The following is a 23363-nucleotide window of genomic DNA, read 5'->3' on the forward strand; positions in this document are numbered from 1 at the left end:
CTTTTTCTTTACGAACAAGGCGGGACATCCCCAAGGCGAAGTACTTGGGCGAATAAACCCCTTGTCCAACAACTCTTGCAATTGCTTTTTTAGTTCTGCCAATTCCGCGGGAGGCATCCTATAGGGTCTCTTGGAGATAGGAGCAGTCCCGGGTTGCAATTCGATTGCGAACTCAATGTATCGGTCAGGTGGCATCCCTGGCAATTCATTTCGGAAAAACATCTGGGTAGTCACAGACCACTGGGATCTTTTCCACTGGGGATTCTATCATAACGAAGGCGCAGGAACGGGTATAACCCTGATCGGGTAGATATAAGGTGATCTCGCCGTCCAAAGGGGAGTGGATTTCTATGGCTCTGGCTGCAACATCAATCACCGCGTGGTGTCGTGATAACCAATCAGTCCCTAAGATGATATCCACACTATCCAATCCCATTATCAAGAGAGTGGTTTTGAAAATGAAACTACCCAGCTTAATCGGTACGTGTCTATTGATCTGATAGGTGGCAACCCTGCCTCCTGGTGTTGAGATTGTAATGCCCCCATTGGTGTGGTGAAAAGGCAATTGACACTTGGCACTAAATTTGGTACTAATAAAACTATGTGATGCACTAGAATCAAAAAGAACAATAGCAGGATAATTCAAAACTGTAAAGATACTAGTCAAGACGGGTGCTCCCTCTGGAATATCAGCCATGGTGGTGAAGTTTAGCCTGCCCTGCCTCACTTGCACCTTCTGTCTCTTGCCTTGGTTCTGATTCACATTCTGCCCTGCCACTGCTGGTTCTGGGGGCAATTCTTGGCATAATGTTCGGTGTTGCCGCAAGTGAAACACCTGTTGTCATTTGCATGGCGATACTGCTGCTGCTGCTGATTGTTTCTCTGAGCTGGAAACTGGGTGCGGTTGGGTGCCTGCTGCTGCTGCGGTCGGATTACCCATCGCCCTTGCTGCTGCTGGGGGCCCCTGTTCTGAGTGTCGGACACAATCCTGAAGCGTTGTGGCTGAGCTGAGGGTCCTGCCACAGGGGTCTTCCTCTTCTTTTCTGCCTGTCGAGCTGTAATGCAGTCCTCCTGGGAGATAACCATGTTGACCAACTCATTGTAGCTGTTGGCCCTGACGGCGTTGAGACGGTCACGGAGCTTAGTGCTGAGCCCCCTCCTGAACCTGTCTCTCTTCTTCTTGTCCGTATCTGCATGATACCCAGCATACTGGCATAAGTCATTAAAGGCCTGGGCATACTGCAACACTGTCCTGTTGCCCTGAGTGAGTGCCAGAAACTCATTGAGCTTTCGGTCCATAATGCCGGCTGGTATGTGGTGTCCCCTAAAAGCTGCCTTAAACTCTCTCCATTCCACCTCTCGGTCCTCTGGCTGCATAGCAAGAAAATGGTCCCACCAAGTCCTTGCGGGTTCGCGAAGCTGCTGGGTGGCGAACATGACTTTAGTGACCTTGGAACAAGCTCCATGGAGTAGCGGGAATTTGGATTCCACTACTCTCAACCACACATCTACATCAAGTGGGTCCTCTGCCCTTGTGAACAATGGAGGCTGGGTAGTGAGGAACTCCTGGTAGGTAGCTGTCGCGGGGTGACGCTGATGGTCCCCACCACCATAATGCTGAGGTGGCGGCTGGCGCTGAGCTAGATGCCTCAAGATCTCATTCTGCTGAGCCATCAGCTCCTGCAGAGTGGGAGGCGGTGGCGGCGGTGGAGGAACGCGCTCATTCTGGCCACGGCGCTGCCTCCCGGCCATCTGAAAAACCACATATATACTTAACACCATATCTCCAAGTTCAAGGTTTAATCGCGGCGAATAAGTCAAAAGCAAATTGATAGATTCCGACTTAAACAAAAAGGATTTCAAAAGGCATAAACTTTCCTTCGAAATTTAAAACTAACAGCATCCATCAATCATGCTTTCAAAAGAGTTTATCACGGTTACATCAATGGTCTCAAAAAGACTCAACTCTATCTAGCCTAGTACCCCAAGGGTGCAAAAGCTAAGCTAGCTACAAGGAGTCCTACCATCACCGACGTCTAACTCTATCCTGGACACCTAGTGAGCGAACGAGGCAACACTCGACTCGGGGGAAGGTGGTCTCCCTGAGCCAGCAGTGTCCACACTAGAGGCAGACTCCTCTCCTCCCTCGATGTCGACGTCCTCGTTGGCCTCCATATCCTGGATCTCCTGGTGATGCATATCCAAGTGCTCATTAGCCTTAGCAAGCTGCTGCTGAGTGTTAATGAGCTGATCCTCGAGAACCTCGATGGTGTTCTCCCTGGTACCCACTAATTCCTCCAGCTCTTGGATCTCATTGGATAGCTGCTCCACCTGCAAGTCCTTTTCCACCATCTCAGTGGACAAATCAACCACGAGCTCCTCTCTGTTGTCTAGGGTGATCTTTGTCGCCTCCAACAATGCCATCAGATGGGACATCGCCTCACCGCGCATCACTTGCAGACGGTACAGAGCATTCATGCACCGTACGGTCAAGTGCGCAGTCTGTCCTGGGTAGATGGCCCAGATGTCCTTGGCATGCTCCACCCGATCCTTCCACATTGGGTCGTCCTCCCTTTCGGCGGGGAACAAGCCAATGGGGTGGGTAGCCAGCTCCAAGGGATGGAATCCGCAGAAAGTGGTCAACCCGTGCAGAGCAATCGCCTCTATCGTGTCCTCAGCTCGGTATCCAAAGGACTCAGAGTCCAGTGAACGCCAGCCTGGCTGTAGGGGATGAGGCTCCAGGGTCATCCTCACCCTACAGCGGGGCACTCGGTGCTTCTCGAACTGCTGCACCGCGTACTGAGGGGGGTGTCATGTATCCGGCCCCCTGAAGTACCTCCCACAAAATGCGAGGAAAGCCCTCTCGTGCAAGCCCGTCAGTGTGGGACAGTGCATTTCCGTCGTCTGAGGATCCGTGAGAAGTCATCTGTGTACGGTTAAGCGTAAGTAAAAGAAAAGAATTATAAAAAGAACAAGAAAAAAATAAGGCTCAGCCTTTCTCTAGTTAAATAAAATGGTACTGGGGTACTTAGTTGGTTATCATCTTGTTTTTAAGTCTTTACTCAAATATCCATTTGTTTAATTTAAGAATGCATGCATGCTCGTCCTGAACGACCTCACCAATGTAAAGGGGATAGGGAAGAACTCCCATCCTTTAAGGTGGCCAGTAGGGCCTAATCACTTAGCCACCTAGCTACCCTTCTATCATCCTAAGGCTTCACGTCCTAGGTCTATCCTGCTCGTCCTACTATCTATCCAACATTGTTTCTATCAAGTTTTACTTTAGAAAAAGATGGTATTTATATTTTATTGATTCCTCGGTGGTGGTACAAGCTCCGATACCAGCTGTGGCGGAACTGCCCGAATTATTCCAACATAAGTGCCTAAGCCCCGCCTTAGAGGCTAGACCACACTTAAATGGGAATAACCCGTCAATCCCTCGGATCTAGTCCGACACGGCCACTGACAGGATCAAGTACCACAATCTCACTCGATGGTGAGTCACAGAGCAAATACAATAAAGCATAAAACCATGCATGTAAGAGTATTAAAATTATTACATCACCATCGGAGTTTTGCAAAAGTAGTCATCATTGTTCGAAGTGCAGCGGAATAAAACTAACGGTAAATAAACAGAGAGATGGGGAAGCCTGTCCCATCACTCCTCATGCTCCTCCTCAGCCGAGGTAGGGTCCCACTCGACAGTCTAACCCGGTGGCAAGATGGACGGCCAAGTCACTCCAGCAACCATGTCCTCCAGAGAACCTGTAAAATTATGCCACAAGCAAGGCTGAGTATACTAATACTCAGCTAGACTTACCCGGTGTGAGGAGTCTACTCCTCTACCTCTAGACATGCAGCTGTTTGGCTGTGGGGTTTGGTTGCCAAAAGCACTAGCTGGGTTTCTAAATCAAGTTTTTAACCTTATCAAATTAAGTGTGACTCTCTTAAGGCTAACGATGTACTATCTACTCATACATGGTAGCAAACATTTTTAGCAATCGACCTTTTGTATCATCTCATCACAATTCCACTTGTTACTCAATGTAGCAGCATGGATCAAGCAGTCTCATTAGCTGTGAGAAGCAGACGATTCGAATCGAGTTTTTAAACCTTGCAAGGTAAACCTAAACACACGACGTGTAGGGGCACTCCGTCCCCACACACATCAACCGTCCCCATCGATTACCCGTCAGCAGATCAGGGCTCACCGCCTTGGCGTACAATGCCTCACTGACCCCGACTGCCGTCGTGCAGTGACCGCACTTGTACCCACCATAACTGGAATGGGAGACCGCGTCTCAGGTCGCGTGAGGGGCAAAGTCTACTGCCAGGTTCAATCAGGTACTAGGCTTACCGATTTACCATATTTCTCGGTATGTGTTTAGTACGTTCAAACGCTTGACTCACGGTACCACACCTTAATCCTTATTCAAATTTTCATCCCGTGGACAACCAATCCCCATGGATTTTTGCCCACAAACCAACATCAATATGATAAGAAAGTGGATACAACCTATTCCTGACCTCGCACGAGTGCTAGAAAATCACTCGACTTCTACCGAGATCCTAATTAATAAAGCAGCTACTCGACTTAGCATACTAGTATTCATCTCAATGGGGTTCCTGAGATCATGCAACTAGGGTTTCAAACAACTCCTACACTTAAGTGCACAATCAATCCTACAATCATTAAGTATAGTAAAATAGCATAAATAACAGGTTATGCATAAAACCGGGGCTTGCCTTCCAAAGCAGTGGCAGGCAGGTCCTCTGGTGCAGGCTCTGGTGCTGGAACTGGGGCTACCTCCTGAGCAGCTCCTTGCTCCGGCACGAGGACGTACTCTCCGTCAGCAAGGTTACAGTCTATCGAAATGCAATGAACATGTATGTCATGATTATGCAGGATTTAATAACATTATGCTAAGAGAAGAAAAACTAAGTTAATGAATAACTTAGGGTTTCCGGGTCATATGTGGCTTTTAATGGTTGATGCTTATCACTTCTAGGTTTAGGTTTTGCTAGGGATAGGCATAGGGAATTTGTATTGCCTCTATATATTTCAGTGGACAAGTTAATAAGGGTTTTAGGATGACACTAGTTCCTCTTATTCGTTTTTCCCTTTCTTTATTTCCTATCTAGGGTTTCTAGTGTAGGTTTGAACTACAACAGTGGTCTAATATTTTCCAAAAATTCTGTAAAAATTATAGTGGGTTGCCAAGGGTCATTATAGCCTATTATAGGAATTTGGGGTTTAAAATAGAAAGGCTATGATTTAGACAAAAATGACAAAAGTTGTGTAAAATGGGCCACTTTGCACTACATCTCTCAATTAGGGTTGGGTTCTGCCCTAAGGGTTATTTTTGTTGGCATTTAACAGTAATAATAGGCTTCTGTGCAAAAAATCACAGAAAGTTAAGGGATGGTCATTTAGTTGCGATTTTCTAAAGTTAAATGCCAAAAAGGCACTTTCTACTACATGGTTATTTGAAAAATGTCAAACAGCAGATTTCATATTTTTCCTAAGCTCTTAATAACAAAATATTAATTATCCCAAGGTTTGGGGTGTTTTCACCTTGGGTTTATTTTTGTAGAGTTTTTCTAAGTTTTCCTTGTTTCTTAAATAAAAAGGTATCCTACTTATTTTATTCTAAACCAGGGTATAATAGAATTTTCTAGTAAACTACATTGAATAAGTACTCTAACAAAAATAGGGGTGCTCTCTGGTTCTTTATTTAAATCACCTTTTCTATTTTTCCTAGCCTTAAGCATTTTGTAAATTAAATGGCAAAAACTAGCTTAATGGGTTGGACAGAGAAGTTTAGCATTTTTAAACAGGTCAGTAGGTGGATATAAACTTCTCCAAATTTTTCTAACCCTAGCCAAATAGTGCAACTATTTTATCCCTATTATTTAGCTTTTGGTTAAAACAACAATTAAATCAGAAACCTAAAGTTTTATGTAGTACATGGGGGTTTTATATTTTTCCTAAGTAGTTTACATTATTTATAGTCTGACAAAATTGGTTTGACCAAGTTTGGATGAACTAAACAGAAGTTATGAATTATTAAAGTTTATGTTCAAATTTAAAATCAGATTTAATAAACGTTTTCTGGAAAAGCAGTTTACACCGAGGACCCTGGGGTATTTCCAAACTAACTCTATCAGTTATACCCCCACGCTACTATTCATTTGAGTCACTGACATTTTACAAAACCCCCCAGACTTCTTTCCTTCTCCCCCGCGGTCGTTCCCTAGGTTTAAACAGTGCCTGCAAGAAAGAAAAGGGTGGCGCGGCTTACCGGCGGTGAGAGAGGTCCGGCGAGGGGCGGGGTTGGCTCGGGGAGGCTCTGGTGATCACAGCGATGTACGGCTCGACGGCGGGGATGGCCGGAATCACTCGGTCCACGTGCGTAGGCGGGTGTCCTCGTCGGCGGTGGGTGTGCCGGCCAAATCACGACGATCTGGTTCAATCCAATGGCACGGTGAGCTTCACGGGGTGACGTAGAGACTGTGTGCACAAGGAATCGGAAAATGGTTCAGTGGATTACCCGGTCCACGCACTCCGGCGGGGTTGTGAACTCCGGCGACCGTGGACTGGCCTCTCCGGCGAAGCAGGCTTCGATCCCTCGCTCGGGGAGCTTCACTGAGGTGTGCTCACACGTCTCCGAGGGTCGGACGGGGTCGGGAAAGGCTGGGCTAGCCGGTCTACGGTGGCAGGGGCTCGGGTGGCCGCGGACACGCCGTGCACGGGCAAACGACGGTGAGCTGAGCTCCGGTGAGGTTTGAGCGTGCGCGGAAGAGTGTGGTCGACGCCCGAGCGGGCTTTATAGGCGCGGGCACGGGCCATGGCGTCGGCTGGCCGTTGGCGCGACGCGGGGCGCGCGCGGGCGTGCTCTGGCGTGCACAGAGCGCGTCGAACACGTGGAGCTTTTCTTCTGCCCGTGTTCCACAGCTCACCCAAGTCGCAAACGTGCGAATCTTGGCAAAAATCCGGCGCGAGTCTTTTCCTGGCACCTAGGGCTGTCTCTCATCCGTGAGTTGCCATGGCAGATATGGCCTAGGTATGGAGATCTTCGGTCGCCAAATCAGGTATGTCACTCTGCCCACCTCGCGACAAAAACCATGCCAAGGCATGTCAAACGTCAAGATCTCAGACTCAGCTTTTTCCAGTGGGTGCCCTAGGTGGTATGCCACATTTTTGGTATAGAACTTAGGTGGTTTTGGTGCCAGCTTCGAGGTGAACACGGTTGATCTTTAGTGTAGGTGTAGTTTTTAACTTAGAGAGAATTAGAGAGCTCTAGCTCTCTCTCTACTTAGGGAATGGATTTGTGGTTTCTCCAGGGGTCCTTTTGCAATATTTTCCTTCCCACCATTGCTGGTTATAAGGTTACTTAAAGTTTGGTTAAAGGTTACTTATGGTTTGCACATTTGCTCACTCTCTCCCCCCTCTTAACCATGGCTTTGGGAGGTAGGGTTCAAGAGAGGTCTAGGGTTTTCCCTCCTCTTGCCCAAAGTAGTAAGTGCACAAAGTTTGAGTGATACTTCTTAGGTCATTAGAAATCTTGGTTAAAACATGGTCTCCAAGGTTCTTATGTTCTCCTTAAGTTATTACCACATGTGATCACAGTCCTTAGCACCAAGGTGTGCTCTAGCCATGGTAACACCCGAGGTGTTACATTCCATGTCATTTCGTGCCTCAATTCGCATTCCAAACCTCCTATGGCACATTTTATCGTTCAAACGCTGTTTTCACGTCGTTTGACCTCTCGATCGTCTCATCTCTTGTTTTCTGTGCCATATTTCTCTGTGTATGTATTTATTCACATTTCATATACTTATGACTATGTGACTAATACGTGCTCACCTCTTCTGTCATTTCAGTGACCTTGACTGCCCGTGTGCCGTCTCCTGTCCTGCCTGGATCGTCACCTCTCGTGTGAGCTTTCCAGGTAGTCATCTCATCCTTTGCTATTCTATCGAATATTATCGATCTGTGCTTAGTCACTCTCTATCATTTGCAGTCATCAGTTCAGGATGCCGCGCACGAAGAATGTGTCGACGCCAGGGGGAGGTGATGATGAGGATCCTCGTCGCCCCTTCAGGCAGGTCAAGGGCAAGACAGTTTACTTGGAGCAGCAGGAAGGCCGCAAGAAGCGGCGTACCAGAGCAGCCCGTGCAGCGGCAGCAGCAACAGCAGCCGCTGTGCAGGCCGAGCTTGGAGATCAGCCACAGACTCCGCCAGATCAGATTGCATACAGTGTTCATCGTCTCGCCTCTCGGCCTCGCTCCTCCACTCACACCACTGCTTCCACTCCACCACCCACTCTGCCTGCTCCCGTCACCCCTGTTGCGCCATCCACCACCACAGCCATACCCGCTACCTCCACTACACCAGCGTCCACTGCTCCTCCTCCCGCTCCCGCTTCCGCCCCTCCTATCCCTCCACCTCGATTCCGGGAGCGCGATGAGACTGAGGTACGACCCCTTGTTGCGGATCCCAGACTTTTTGACCTTCAGCATGCTACAGCGGCACAGGTACGTAGGTTCAGATACGTACCCGTAGAGTCTTGGTTACCGGCTCAGAGGGACCCTGCAGCAGTTGACCTATTCAGCACCCGTATTCAGGAGTCCTTCTTCAGGGCACAGCTGTCTGCATAGATTGCTCTGCGAGTGCATCGACTTTTGGATCTTCCAGCTTTTCTGCTTGCCGCCGGTGCTGACTCTGAGGCGCACCTCACATATCTGCCTGGCCTTCTGACTCTTTTGACTACCAGCGGTAGGTATGTTGAGGAGTGGGTCCGAGTCTTCTACGCGTCTGTATGGATAGACCCGGACCATCACTGGATGAGGTTTCGTTTTGAGCGAGAGGATGCCACCATTACTGCTAGTCAGATTCGCCAGCTCTTTGGATTTCCCGAGTCGACGACTCGACTTCACAGCCTCTGCTACGGCACCTCTGACCCTCCTCGTCGCCCTCACGGCGGTGTGGCTCCGGACAGTTCACGTCGCGGCTCTGTTCCGCCCACCCTTCTCAGATGGGTCGCGACGTTTACCGACAGATTTTACTACAACAGCCAAGTACTTATTTGAGCTTATCAGACGGACTCTTCTGCCGAGGATGGGATACAGGGAGGCTACCACACATATTCAGCTCTGGCTCCTTGGTGCCCTGGTCTCTCACTCTGAGTTTGACGACGTGGATTTCCTCATTTGTGAGATCGAGGACACTGTCTTGGATGGTCTGCGTGCTCGACGCCAGCTGCCGTATGCTTACTACTTGTGTCACATCTTTGCGCAGCTGATTCGGCCTCCATAGTTTTAGGGCACACTTGAGGCCTCATGCCTTGTTTTTGGATCCTACCGTCCTGCGCCTGAGGCTCCTGTGCCAGCTTCTGCTCCTGTTTTTGACTCTCAGGCCGAGGATGCTGCTCTTCGTCAGTTCGACGCTCAGGATACAGCAGTTGATGATGATGATGATTTTGGGGTTCCTTCTCCGCCTCCGCCTCCTATGCCTCCACGCTCACATGATCATGAGGCTGGGGTTCTAGTGCTGCCCCTGCTGCCCCTCCGGCTATTGACCCTGCTATTGCTTCGATTCTCCAGTCTCTCACTCAGCAGCAGGCTCACCTGGCAGCCGAGCAGACCCGGTTATCCGAGAGGATGCTCTCGATGTTTCAGACTATACAGGACAGACAGGATTCGCTTCAGCAGCAGCTACTCCAGGATCGGGCTGAGAGTAGGGCATTCATGGCTCTTATGCTACAACATTCTGGTGTCTCAGTTCCTCCGGTTCAGTCTGCTCCACCTCCTCCGCTTCAGGCTCCTGTTGTGCCAGCGATTCAGTCAGGACCCCCTGTTCCTACTGTTGGTTCTTCTTCTCCGCTCCGGCCGGTCACTCTGGCTTTCACGTCACCGGTTCTCAGCTCTGTCTTCCCTCAGCCGCCAGTGCCACCAGCTTCTGTTGTTACCACTCTTGCTGTGGCAGTATCTGTGACCACTTCAGTTCCGGCAGCTCCTGCAGCGCGGCCTCAGTCCGAGTCAGTACCAGCTCCAGCTTCTACTGCAGATCCTGGATCCGAGACTGACTCTGACCCCCCGCCGGCGTTTGCTCTGCTGCCTCGACCACGATCGGATGCGCCCCCGCCACCTCCTCACGCTTTAGATGTTTAGGTTCGGGTACCCTTTTGGTGTTTGACGCCAAAGGGGGAGAGATATGAGTTGTGAGAGCTAGGGGGAGTTAGAGAGTTAGTAGCGAGTCATTTTGATGTAATATATGTGCTTGTTACTCTCTGTACTAGCTTGGTGCTTTTGGCTCACAAACTCTATATATACTCTCGTTGCTTATGACTGACTGTGTGTATTATGTTTTCACCTTATATTTTATCACCAGTCTTCTAGTTCTTGATTCATTGATTTAACTTCACTTTTATATGAACAAGAATCTTACGATGTGTATGCGCTCACTCTTATTATTATGGTACACGTTCTTTCTGTCAAAGACTACTGAGTATAACTAACCATCCTTTCTATTGACAGAAACTTCAAAACAAACTACTCTCACAAATCTTGTAGGGTTGTCATCAATCACCAAAAAGGGGGAGATTGAAAGCATCTAGGCCCCTAGTTGGTTTTAGCGATTAATGACAACGTAATGTTATATGTGACTAACGTGTGTTTTGCAGATACAAATGGTAAGTTAGGTCGCATGACAGGTAGAAGTACTACAACGGTGAAAACAATCCCAGAGATAAGAACTCGAAGCGACGGCTAAAACGACGAAACAAAAGGTGAAGGACTACGGAGTCCGAGTGTCAAGGAGATGTGGCCACTCGTGATTTAGTTAGGTCTTTTATTCTCTTTTAGTCGTACTATAAAGAGGGGTTGTCGATGAGTAGTTTGACCAAGAGAGTTCTAGTGTAGTGTTGGTGCACAATCACACTCACATACAGTGCTAGGTGTCACTCTAGAACTCACTCACAAGTTAGAACGAAAACCGATTTGAAAATCAGCTGAAAAACAAGAGTTAGGGTTTCTGGCCCTGGAGCACCGGACTGTCCGGTGCACCCTCTACTAGGTGGGGCCAGGCTGGTCCGGGGAAGAAACTTCCCTTCGCAGAAACCCGAGAGCGCCTGTTTCAGAAAGGAATTTTAGTGGTGCACCGGACAGTGCACCAGACTGTCCGGTGTGCCATGAGTCCAACGGCTAACTGTCAGAACTAGCCGTTGGAAACGACCGTTGGCGCACCGGTGGCGCACCGTTGGCGCACCGGACTGTCCGGTGCGCCATTGCGCAGTGAGATGCCTGTAACGGCTAGTTGGTGGGTGAGGGCTATTTATACCCCCTCCACCCACCATATTCAATGTCTTGCACTCCACATTTATTCCAGCACATTGCTAGAGCATTGCAAGCACCAAAAGCCTAGTGAGGAGATTAGAGAATCTTAATCCGCGTTTGTTCCTCATTAGTGCTAGCGAGAGCCACCTAGAGCACACACCACTTGCATTAGGCTTCTCTTGGTCAAGCGAAAGTCTACGGCTTGTTACTCTTGGTGATCGGCATCACCTAGACGACTTGGTGGCGTTGGGAGCTCGGTGATCACCGTGAAGATCTTGTTGGTGACCCGACTCAAGTTTGTAAGCGGTCTCGAGGGATCCACCGTGCCGGAGTGGCAAAGGATCATCTCGTAGTGAGCACTTGGTTCTTGCGAGGACCAAGGGGGAGCGATACCCTTGCGCGGGTGCTCCAACGAGGACTAGTGGAGAGTGCCGACTCTTCGATACCTCGGGAAAAATTGGAGGAGTCTTCTAAACTTTGCTTTACATTCCGCACTTAATTCAAGCACTTTTCATTGTGTATTTGTTTAGCAAGTATTTGAAGTATTGTCTTAGCATTATTGTATTTCTAGTATTATTATCTTAGTGCTAGTTGTTGGGGTGAAGTTGGGCTCTTGCTTAGCTTTTAATTAGCGTTGATTTTTAGAAAAGCCCAATTCACCCCCCTCTTGGGCATCGTGATCCTTTCATTAGTAAGATCCCCCTACGCTATCCTCGCATTCCTAAACATACGCCATTACTTTCCGTCCCATTGGGCAAACCACCAACGTTTGATGGTGAAGATTATGCTAGGTGGAGTGATATGATGCGATATCACCTAACCTCACTCCACAAAAGTATATGGGATGTTGTTGAGTATGGTGTACAGGTACCATCCGTAGGGAATGAAGACTATGATGAGGACGAAGTAGCCCAAATTGTGCACTTCAACTCCCAAGGCACCACTATACTCCTCGCCTCTCTAAGTCGATAGGATTATAATAAGGTGCAAGGGTTGAAGAGCGCAAAGGAGATTTGGGACGTGCCAAAGACCGCGCATGAAGGAGACGAGGTGACCAAGATCACCAAGCGGGAAACGATCGAGGGGGAGCTCGGTCGCTTCCGACTTCGCCAAGGGGAGGAGCCACAAGACATGTACAACCAGCTCAAAACCTTGGTGAACCAAGTGTGCAACCTCGGGAGCAAAAAATGGGATGACCACGAAGTGGTTAAGGTTATTCTTAGATCACTTGTCTTCCTTAACCCTACTCAAGTTCAATTAATTCGTGGTAATCCTAGATATACACTAATGACTCCCGAGGAAGTGATAGGAAATTTTGTGAGCTTTGAATTGATGATCAAAGGCTCAAAGAAAATTAACGAGCTAGATGGCCCCTCCACGCCCGAAGCACAACCGGTTGCATTCAAGGCGACAGAGGAGAAGAAGGAGGAGTCTACATCAAGTAGACAACCAATCGACGCCTCTAAGCTCGACAATGAGGAGATGGCGCTCATCATCAAGAGCTTCCGCCAAATCCTCAAACAAAGGAGGGGGAAGGATTACAAGACCCGCTCCAAGAAAGTATGCTACAAATGTGGTAAGCCCGGTCATTTCATTGCTAAATGTCCATTATCTAGTGATAGTGACAGGGGCGACGACAAGAAGGGGAGAAGAAAGGAGAAGAAGAGATACTACAAGAAGAAGGGCGGCGATGCCCATGTTTGCCGGGAGTGGGACTCCGACGAGAGCTCCACCGACTCCTCCTCCGACGAGGACGCCGCAAACATCGCCGTCACCAAGGGTCTTCTCTTCCCCAACGTCGGCCACAAGTGTCTCATGGCAAAGGACGACAAAAGGAAGAAGGTAAAATCAAAATCCTCCACTAAATATGAAACCTCTAGTGATGAGGATAATGCTAGTGATGAGGATGATAATTTGCGCATCCTTTTTGCCAACCTTAACATGCAACAAAAAGAAAAATTGAATGAATTAATTAGTGCTATTCATGAAAAGGATGAACTCTTGGACACCCAAGAGGACTTCCTAATTAAGGAGAATAAGAAGCATGTTAAGATTAAAAATGCTTACGCTCTAGAAGTAGAAAAATGTGAAAAACTATCTAGTGAGCTAAGCACTTGCCATGATACTATTGTCAACCTTAGGAATGAGAATGCTAGTTTAATTGCTAAGGTTGATTTAAATGTTTGTGATGCTTCACTCTCCAATCTTAGAGATGATAATGCTAATTTGCTTGCTAAGATTGAAAAGTTGAATGATTCACTTGCTAGCCTTAGGATTGAAAATAAAAAATTAAATGCTAAGGCTAAAGAATTAGATGTTTGCAATATTACTATTTCTAACCTTAGAAGTGAAAATGATATATTACATGCTAAGGTTGTTGAATTAAAATCTTGCAAACCCTCTACATCTACCGTTGAGCATACTTCCGTTTGTACTAGATGTAGAGACATTAATGTTGATGCTATCCATGATCACCTAGCTTTAATTAAAGAACAAAATGATCACATAGCTCAACTTAATGCTAAGATCAATGAGCATGACTTAGAAAATGAAAAATTTAAATTTGCTAGAAGCATGCTCTATAGTGGGAGACACCCTGGCATCAAGGATGGCATTGGCTTCCAAAAGGGAGACAATGTCAAACTTAGTGCCCCTCCTAAAAGATTGTCTAAATTTGTTAAGGGCAAGGCACCCATGCCTCAGGATAACGAGGGTTACATTTTGTACCTTGCCGGTTACCCTGAGAGCAAAATTAGGAGAATTCATTCTAGGAAGTCTCACTCTGGCCCTAATCATGCTTTTATGTATAAGGGTGAGACATCTAGCTCTAGGCAATCAACCCGTGCTAAATTGCCTAAGAATAAAACTCCTAGTGCATCAAATGATCATGACATTTCATTTAAAACTTTTGATGCATCTTATGTTTTGACTAACAAATCTGGCAAGGTAGTTGCCAAGTTTGTTGGGGGCAAACACACTTGTGTTTGGGTACCCAAAGTTCTTGTATCTAATGCCAAAGGACCCAAAACAGTTTGGGTACCTAAAACAAAGAACTAAACTTGTTTTGTAGGTTTATGCATCCGGGGGCTCAAGTTGGATAATCGACAGCGGGTGCACAAACCATATGACAAGGGAGAAGAAGATGTTCTCCTCCTATGAGAAAAACCAAGATCCCCAACGAGCTATCACATTCGGGGATGTAAACCAAGGTTTGGTCAAAGGTTTGGATAAAATTGCTATTTCACCTGACCATTCCATTTCCAATGTTTTTCTTGTAGATTCTTTAGATTACAATTTGCTTTCCGTATCTCAATTATGCAAAATGGGCTACAACTGTCTTTTCACAGATGTAGGTGTTACTGTATTTAGAAGGAGTGATGATTCAATAACATTTAAGGGAGTGTTAGAGGGTCAGCTATACTTAGTAGATTTTGATAGAGTTGAACTCGACACTTGCTTAATTGCTAAGACTAACATGGGCTGGCTCTAGCATCGCCGACTAGCACATGTTGGAATGAAGAATCTTCACAAACTTCTAAAGGGAGAACACATTTTGGGACTAACAAATGTTCATTTTGAGAAAGACAAGATTTGTAGCGCATGTCAGGCAGGGAAGCAAGTTGGAGTTCATCATCCACACAAGAACATCATGACGACTGACAGGCCGCTCGAGCTCCTACACATGGACCTATTCGGCCCGATTGCTTACATAAGCATCGGCGGGAGTAAGTACTGTCTAGTTATAGTGGATGATTATTCTCGCTTCACTTGGGTATTCTTTTTGCAGGAAAAATATCATACCCAAGAGACCTTAAAGGGAATCTAGAGACGGGCTCAAAATGAGTTCGGATTAAGTATTAAGAAAATAAGAAGCGACAACGAGACGGAGTTCAAGAACTCTCAAATTGAAGGCTTCCTTGAGGAGGAGGGTATCAAGCATGAGTTCTCTTCTCCCTACACCCCACAACAAAATGCTGTAGTGGAGAGGAAGAATCGAACTCTATTGGACATGGCAAGAACCATGCTTGATGAGTACAAGACTTCAGATCGGTTTTGGGCCGAGGCGGTCAACACCGCTTGCTACGCCATCAACCGGCTGTATCTACACCGAATCCTCACGAAGACATCATATGAACTCCTAACCGGTAAAAAGCCCAATATTTCATATTTTAGAGTCTTTGGTAGCAAATGCTTTATTCTTGTTAAAAGAGGTAGAAAATCTAAATTTGCTCCTAAGACAGTAGAAGGCTTTTTACTAGGATATGATTCAAACACAAGGGCATATAGAGCCTTTAACAAGTCCTCAGGACTAGTTGAAGTTTCTTGTGACATTGTGTTTGATGATACTAACGGCTCTCAAGTAGAGCAAGTTGATCTTGATGAGATAGGTGATGAAGAGGCTCCGTGCATCGCGCTAAGGAACATGTCCATTGGGGATGTGTGTCCTAAGGAATTCGAAGAGCCTCCAAATGCACAAGATCAACCATCCTCCTCCACGCAAGCATCTCCACCAACTCAAAATGAGGATGAGGCTCAAGTTGATGAAGGAGAAGATCAAATAGATGAGCCACCTCAAGATGATGGCAATGATCAAGGGGGAGATGCAAATGATCAAGTCAAGGAGGATGAAGAACCAAGGCCGCCACACCCAAGAGTCCACCAAGCAATCCAACGAGATCACCCCGTCGACACCATCCTCGGCGACATTCATAAGGGGGTAACCACTAGATCTCGTGTTGCACATTTTTGTGAGCATTACTCTTTTATTTCCTCTATTGAGCCACACAGGGTAGAGGAAGCACTACAAGATTCGGATTGGGTAGTGGCGATGCAAGAGGAGCTCAACAACTTCACTAGGAACGAGGTATGGCATTTGGTTCCACGTCCTAATCAAAATGTTGTAGGAACCAAGTGGGTCTTCCGCAATAAGCAAGATGAGCATGGTGTGGTGACAAGGAACAAAGCCCGACTTGTGGCCAAGGGATATTCACAAGTCGAAGGTTTGGATTTCGGTGAAACCTATGCACCCGTAGCCAGGCTTGAGTCAATTCGCATATTACTCGCCTATGCTACTTACCATGGCTTTAAGCTTTACCAAATGGACGTGAAAAGTGCCTTCCTCAATGGACCAATCAAGGAAGAGGTCTATGTTGAGCAACCTCCCGTCTTTGAAGATAGTGAGCACCCTAATCACGTATACAAACTCTCTAAGGCGCTTTATGGGCTCAAGCAAGCCCCAAGAGCATGGTATGAATGCCTAAGAGATTTCCTTATCACTAATGGCTTCAAAGTCGGAAAAGCCGATCCTACTTTATTTACTAAAACTCTTGACAATGATTTGTTTGTATGCCAAATTTATGTTGATGATATCATATTTGGGTCTACTAACGAATCTACATGTGAGGAATTTAGTAGGATCATGACACATAAATTCGATATGTCGATGATGGGGGAGTTGAAGTACTTCTTGGGATTTCAAGTGAAACAACTCCAAGAGGGCACCTTCATTAGGCAAACGAAGTATATTCAAGACATTCTAAACAAGTTTGGAATGAAGGATGCCAAACCCATCAAGACTCCCATGGGAACCAATGGGCATCTCGACCTCGACATGGGAGGTAAATCCGTAGATCAAAAGGTATACCGGTCGATGATAGGCTCTTTACTATATCTATGTGCATCTCGACCGGATATTATGCTTTCCGTATGCATGTGTGCAAGATTCTAAGCCGACCCTAAGGAAGCTCACCTTACGGCCGTAAAACGAATCTTGAGATATTTAGTTTATACTCCTAAGTTTGGGCTTTGGTACCCTCGGGGATCCACATTTGACTTAATTGGTTATTCCGATGCCGATTGGGCGGGTTGTAAGATTAATAGAAAGAGCACATCGGGGACTTGCCAGTTCTTGGGAAGATACTTGGTGTCTTGGGCTTCAAAGAAGCAAAATTCCGTAGCTCTTTCTACCGCCGAAGCCGAGTATATTGCCGCAGGCCATTGTTGCGCACAATTACTTTGGATGAGGCAAACCCTTAGGGACTATGGTTACAAATTAACCAAAGTTCCTCTTCTATGTGATAATGAGAGTGCAATCCGCATGGTGGATAATCCCGTTGAGCATAGCCGCACTAAACACATAGCCATTCGGTATCATTTCTTAAGGGATCACCAACAAAAGGGAGATATCGAGATTGCATATATTAACACTAAGGAACAATTACCGATATCTTTACCAAGCCATTAGATGAACAAACGTTTAACAAACTTAGGCATGAGCTAAATATTCTTGATTCTAGGAATTTCTTTTGATGTCTTGCATACATAGCTCATAGATATACCTTTGATCATGTCTCTTTTATATATGCTATGACTAATGTGTTTTCAAGTGGATTTCAAACCAAGTCATAGGTGTATTGAAAGGGAATTGGAGTCTTCGGCAAGGACAAAGGCTTCCACTCCACTCCATAACTCATCCTTCGCCGACGCTCTGAGCAACTCTCCGACTTTGGTATAATCTTCACTCATATGCCTTTTACCAAATGGGGAGAAAGTAGTTACAAAGGGCTCTAATGCCTCCATTTTTGGCAATTCATGCCAAAGGGGGAGAGAATGTTAGCCCAAAGCCAAAGGACCACACCACCACCAATTTCAAAATTTTTAGTTTGGTTTCAAAGAAGTATTTTCAAATTGGTATCTTACTTGTGATATAATTGGTATACCGTCTTCAAAATTAATATCAAAATCCTCTTGAACACTAAGAGGAGGATTTCATTAAGGGGGAGTTTTGTCTAGTCAAAGGAAAAGCATTTGAAACAGGGGGAGAAAATTTCAAATCTTGTAAATGCTTCTCAAGAATCTTATTCATTTACCTTTGACTCTTTGCAAAAGACTTTGAAAAGAATTTCCAAAACCTTTGCAAAAACAAAACATGTGGTGCAAGCGTGGTCCAAAATGTTAAATAAGAAAGAAAATCAATCCTTGCATATCTTATAAAAATATTGGTTTCAATTCTAAGTAACCTTTTGCACTTACAATATGCAAACTAGTTCAATTCTGCACTTTTATATTTTCTTTGGTTTGTGTTGGCATAAATCACCAAAAAGGGGGAGATTGAAAGGGAAATAGGCTTACACCTTTTTCCTAAATGATTTTGGTGGTTGAATTGGCCAACACAAATTATTGAACTAACTAGTTTGCTCTAGTCCATAAGTCTTTACAGGTGCCAAAGGTTCACAACAAACCAATACAAGTCAAAGAGTAGGGGTTCAAAACAAAGGAGCCAAGTATACCGAAGTGTCCCTTGGTCTGGCGCACCGGACAGTGTCCGGTGCACCAGGGAACTCGACGCCCAACTCTTCACCTTCGGGAATTTTCAGAGGAGCTCCGCTATAATTCACCGGACTATCCGGTGCACCACCGGACAGTGTCCGGTGCCCCAAGGGAGAGCAACTCTGAACTCGCCAGCTTCGGGAATCCGCTCCGCTATAATTCACCGGACTGTCCGGTGTGACAGCGGAGCAACGGCTACTTCGCGCGCAACGGTCGACTGCAACGCATTAAATGCGCGCCTGCGCGTGCAGAGGAGCAGAGCACGCGCGGGTGGCACACCGGACTGCCTATAGGGCCTGTCCGGTGCACCACCGGACAGCCAGGCGGACCCACAAGTCAGAGTTCCAACGGTCGGAACCCAACGGCCAGGTGACGTGGCTGGCGCACCGGACACTGTCCGGTGGCGCACCGGACTGTCCGGTGCGCCCGTCAACAGCAGCCTCCACCAACGGTCAAGTTTGGTGGTTGGGGCTATAAATACCCCAACCACCCCCACATTCAAATCATCCAAGTTTTCCACCTTCCAACTACTTACAAGAGCTCTAGCATTCAATTCTAGACACAACTAAATAGATCAAATCCTCTCGTAACTCCACACAAAGCTCTAGTGATTAGAGAGAGATTTGTTGTGTTCTTTTGAGCTCTTGCACTTGGATTTCTTCTTTTTCTCATTCTTCTTGTGATCAAACTCATTTGTAATCGAGGCAAGAGACACCAATTGTGTGGTGGTCCTTGCGGGAACTTTGTGTTCCGATTGATTGAGAAGAGAAGCTCACTCGGTCTAGGTGACCGTTTGAGAGAGGGAAAGGCTTGAAAGAGACCCGGTCTTTGCGACCACCTCAACAGGGAGTAGGTTTGCTAGAACCGAACCACGATAAAACAAATCCTTGTGTGTCACTCTTTATTCGCTTGCGATTTGTTTTCATGCCCTCTCTCGGACTTGTTTATATTTCTAACGCTAACCCGGCTTGTAGTTGTGATTAAGTTTGTAAATTTCAGATTCACCCTATTCACCCCCCTCTAAGCGACTTTCAATGACGCCAGCACCCTTGCGAGGGACTTGTCGGGCATTAGTCTCGCGCCTGAGACAGCGACACATTTTGTCTCCACTACAACTTCACCACCGTCCACCAACCAGGAGGTACCATCGGTTTTCCATCCTGTTCCTTTTAGATTCAGCTTCGATCCGCCAGGCGACCCCACTTCGGAGTACGCTTCCGCAAGGACCTATCCTGACCTCCCGGGGTACCATATGTGGTCAACTTGGGACCTACTGACGGTCGCCTCTACCTCCGAACCCGTGGGTCCCGAGAAAGAGGACGATCCCGACTTCAGTTGGGATTTCTCCGAACTCCGTGATCCAAGAGCCATGAGAGACTTCATGTCCGCATGTGACCACTGCCTCTCCGGCGACTCTGACGATGGCCACAGCCTTGACGATGAGGGTTAAGACCCAACTCGCGAGTGCTTCCACATTGATCAGGAGGATCACGACGGAGACAACCACCTCGGCATGCCAAGAAACAACGACGCCCCTGCACCTGCGTCTCGCATCGAGATCCCGCAGGAGCTAGCTGAGGCCCGGACCCCTGCGGGGGGTCAGGGCACACAGCTTGAGCAACTCCGCGAGATGCAGGCCAAGCTTGACGAAGAAATGGAGCGACTTATGCAGCTCCAACAAAACCTCGAACAAGAGTGGGCAGGCCGAGCCCTCGCCGGAGGAGCGCGTCATCGAGCCCAGGACGTCCAGTGCCGTATCATTGACGACGCCAGGGCGGGGCTGCCCCCGACCTTCAACAGGGCCAGCCAGAACCTAGCTGCAGCGGCGATGTTACTCCGAACAATGCCGGAGCCATCCACCACCGAGGGGCGACGTGTCCGGGGCGAACTCAAGGACCTCCTAGAAAACGCCATAGTCCAACAAGCCGAGAGCTCTGCCTCCCGAAGGCAGGGATGCCCCTCGGAGCATCACGCCGAGCCCTCCTGACACGTGCGAGAAGCCTCGGTCTATATCGAGCACACAGGAGATAGGACCCCTGCGGTCCTGGACTTCCTCGACAACGAGCAACACCGCCGTGACCGTTGATCCCGCCTCGAGGAAAGGGTGCGCCGAGGCTACCACCCTAGACGCGAGGACGCTATGACAGTGGGAAGGATCAGAGCCCCTCACCTGAACCACCGGGCCCGTGGGTCTTCAGCCGAGCCATACGACGGGCGCCGTTCTCGGCCCGGTTCCGAGCTCCGACTACCATCACCAAATACTCCGGGGAGACGAAGCCAGAGTTATGGCTCACGGATTACCGGCTGGCGTGCTCGTTGGGAGGAACGGACGACAACAACCTCATCATCCGCAACCTCCCCCTCTTCCTCTCCGACGCTGCCCGAGCCTGGCTGGAGCATCTGCCTCCTGCGCAGATCTTCGACTGGGACGACCTAGTCAGGGCCTTCGCCGGTAATTTCCAAGGTACATATGTGCGCCCTAGGAACTCATGGGATCTCCGGAGCTGCCGGCAACAGCCAGGGGAATCCCTGCGAGAATACATCCGACGGTTCTCAAAGCAGCGCACCGAGTTGCCTAACATCACCGACTCGAACGTCATCGGAGCCTTCCTTGCCGGCACCACTTGTCGGGATCTAGTAAGTAAGCTGGGACGCAAAACTCCCACCAAGGCAAGCGAATTGATGGACATAGCCACCAAGTTCGCCTCTGGTCAGGAGGCCGTCGAAACCATCTTCCGGAAAGACAAGCAGCCTCAGGGAAGGCAGAAGGAAGACGTCCCCGAGGCGTCCGTCCAGCGTGGCACAAAGAAAAAGAGCAAGAAGAAGGCGCAAGCAAAACGTAACGCCGTTGAAGCAGATCTCGTCGCTACTGCTGAGCGCAGGAACCCTCGGAGACCTCCTGGAGAGGCCAACGTGTTCGACAAGATGCTCAAGGAGTCGTGCCCCTATCACAAGGGTCCCGTCAAGCACACCCTTGAAGAATGCGACATGCTCCGGCATTACTTCAATAAGGCTGGGCCCTCGACGGAAGATGGCAAGGACCAAGGCAACAACAATAAGGGGGGCGACAAGGAAGAAGAGTTCCCAGAGGTCCACAACTGCTTAATGATCTACGGTGGGCAGGTGGCAAATACCTCGGCTCGACGCCGCAAGCAAGAGCGCCGGGAGGTCTGCTCGGTGAAGGTTGCAACACTAGTCTACCTAGACTGGTCCGACAAGCCCATTACCTTCGACCAAGACGACCACCCCGACTACGTACCAAACCCAGGAAGGTACCTGCTCGTTGCCGACCCTGTCATCGGCAACGCTAGGCTCTCCAAGGTCCTCATGGACGGAGGCAGCAGCCTCAACATTATCTATGCCGAGACCCTAGGACTCTTGGGGGTCGATCAGTCCAAGATCCGAGCCAGTGCAGCACCTTTTCACGGGATTGCGTCCGACAAGCGTATCCTGCCCCTTGGGCAGATTGACTTGCACGTCTGCTTCGGAACTCCCTCCAACTTCCGAAAGGAAACCCTCACTTTCGAGGTAGTCGGGTTCCGAGGGACCTATCACGCGGTGTTGGGAAGACCATGCTACGCCAAGTTCATGGCCGTCCCCAACTACACGTACCTCAAACTCAAGATGCCAGGCCCCAAGGGAGTCATCACCATCGGATCCACGTACCACCACGCTTACGAGTGTGACGTGGAATGCGTCGAGTACGCCGAAGCCCTCGTCGAGTCCAAGGCCCTCATCGCCGACCTGGATAGCCTCTCCAAAGAGGCGCCCGACCCGAAGCGGCATGCCAGCAACTTCGAGCCAGCCGAGACAGTCAAGTCTGTCTCCCTCGACCCCAGCGACGGCGCCGACAAGAAAGTCAGGATTGGCTCCGAACTCGACCCCAAATAGGAAGCAGTGCTCGTCGACTTTCTCCGCGCAAACGCCGAGGTTTTTGCATGGAGTCCCTCGGACATGCCAGGCATACCGAGGGATGTCGCCGAGCACTCATTGGACATCCGAGCCAGTGCCCGACCCGTGAAACAGCACCTGCGCCGTTTTGATGAAGAAAAGCGCAGGGCCATAGGCGAGGAGGTCCACAAGCTAATGGCAGCAGGGTTCATTAAAGAGGTATTCCATCCAGAATGGTTAGCTAACCCTGTACTTGTAAGGAAAAAAGGGGGGAAAATGGAGGATGTGTGTAGATTACACTAGGTTGAATAAAGCATGTCCAAAAGTTCCCTACCCTCTGCCTTGCATCGATCAAATTGTGGACTCCACTGCTGGGTGTGAAATCCTATCTTTCCTCGATGCCTATTCAGGCTATCACCAAATCAAGATGAAAGAATCCGACCAGCTCACGACTTCTTTTATCACACCTTTCGGCATGTATTGTTATACTACTATGATGTTCGACTTGAGGAATGCAGGTGCTACATACCAAAGGTGCATGAACCATGTGTTCGGAGAGCACATCGGCAGAACGGTCGAGGCTTATGTCGATGACATCGTTGTCAAAACAAGGAAAGCCTCCGACCTTCTCTCCGACCTTGAAGTAACATTCAGGTGCCTGCGAGCAAAGGGTGTAAAACTCAATCCCGAGAAGTGTGTCTTCGGAGTCCCCCGAGGCATGCTCCTAGGATTCATCGTCTCCGAACGAGGCTAACCCAGAGAAAATCGCGACCATCACCAACATGGGGCCCATCAAAGATTTAAAG

This window comes from Zea mays, chromosome 7 (genome assembly GCF_902167145.1).
Source record: "Zea mays cultivar B73 chromosome 7, Zm-B73-REFERENCE-NAM-5.0, whole genome shotgun sequence".
NCBI lineage: Eukaryota > Viridiplantae > Streptophyta > Magnoliopsida > Poales > Poaceae > Zea > Zea mays.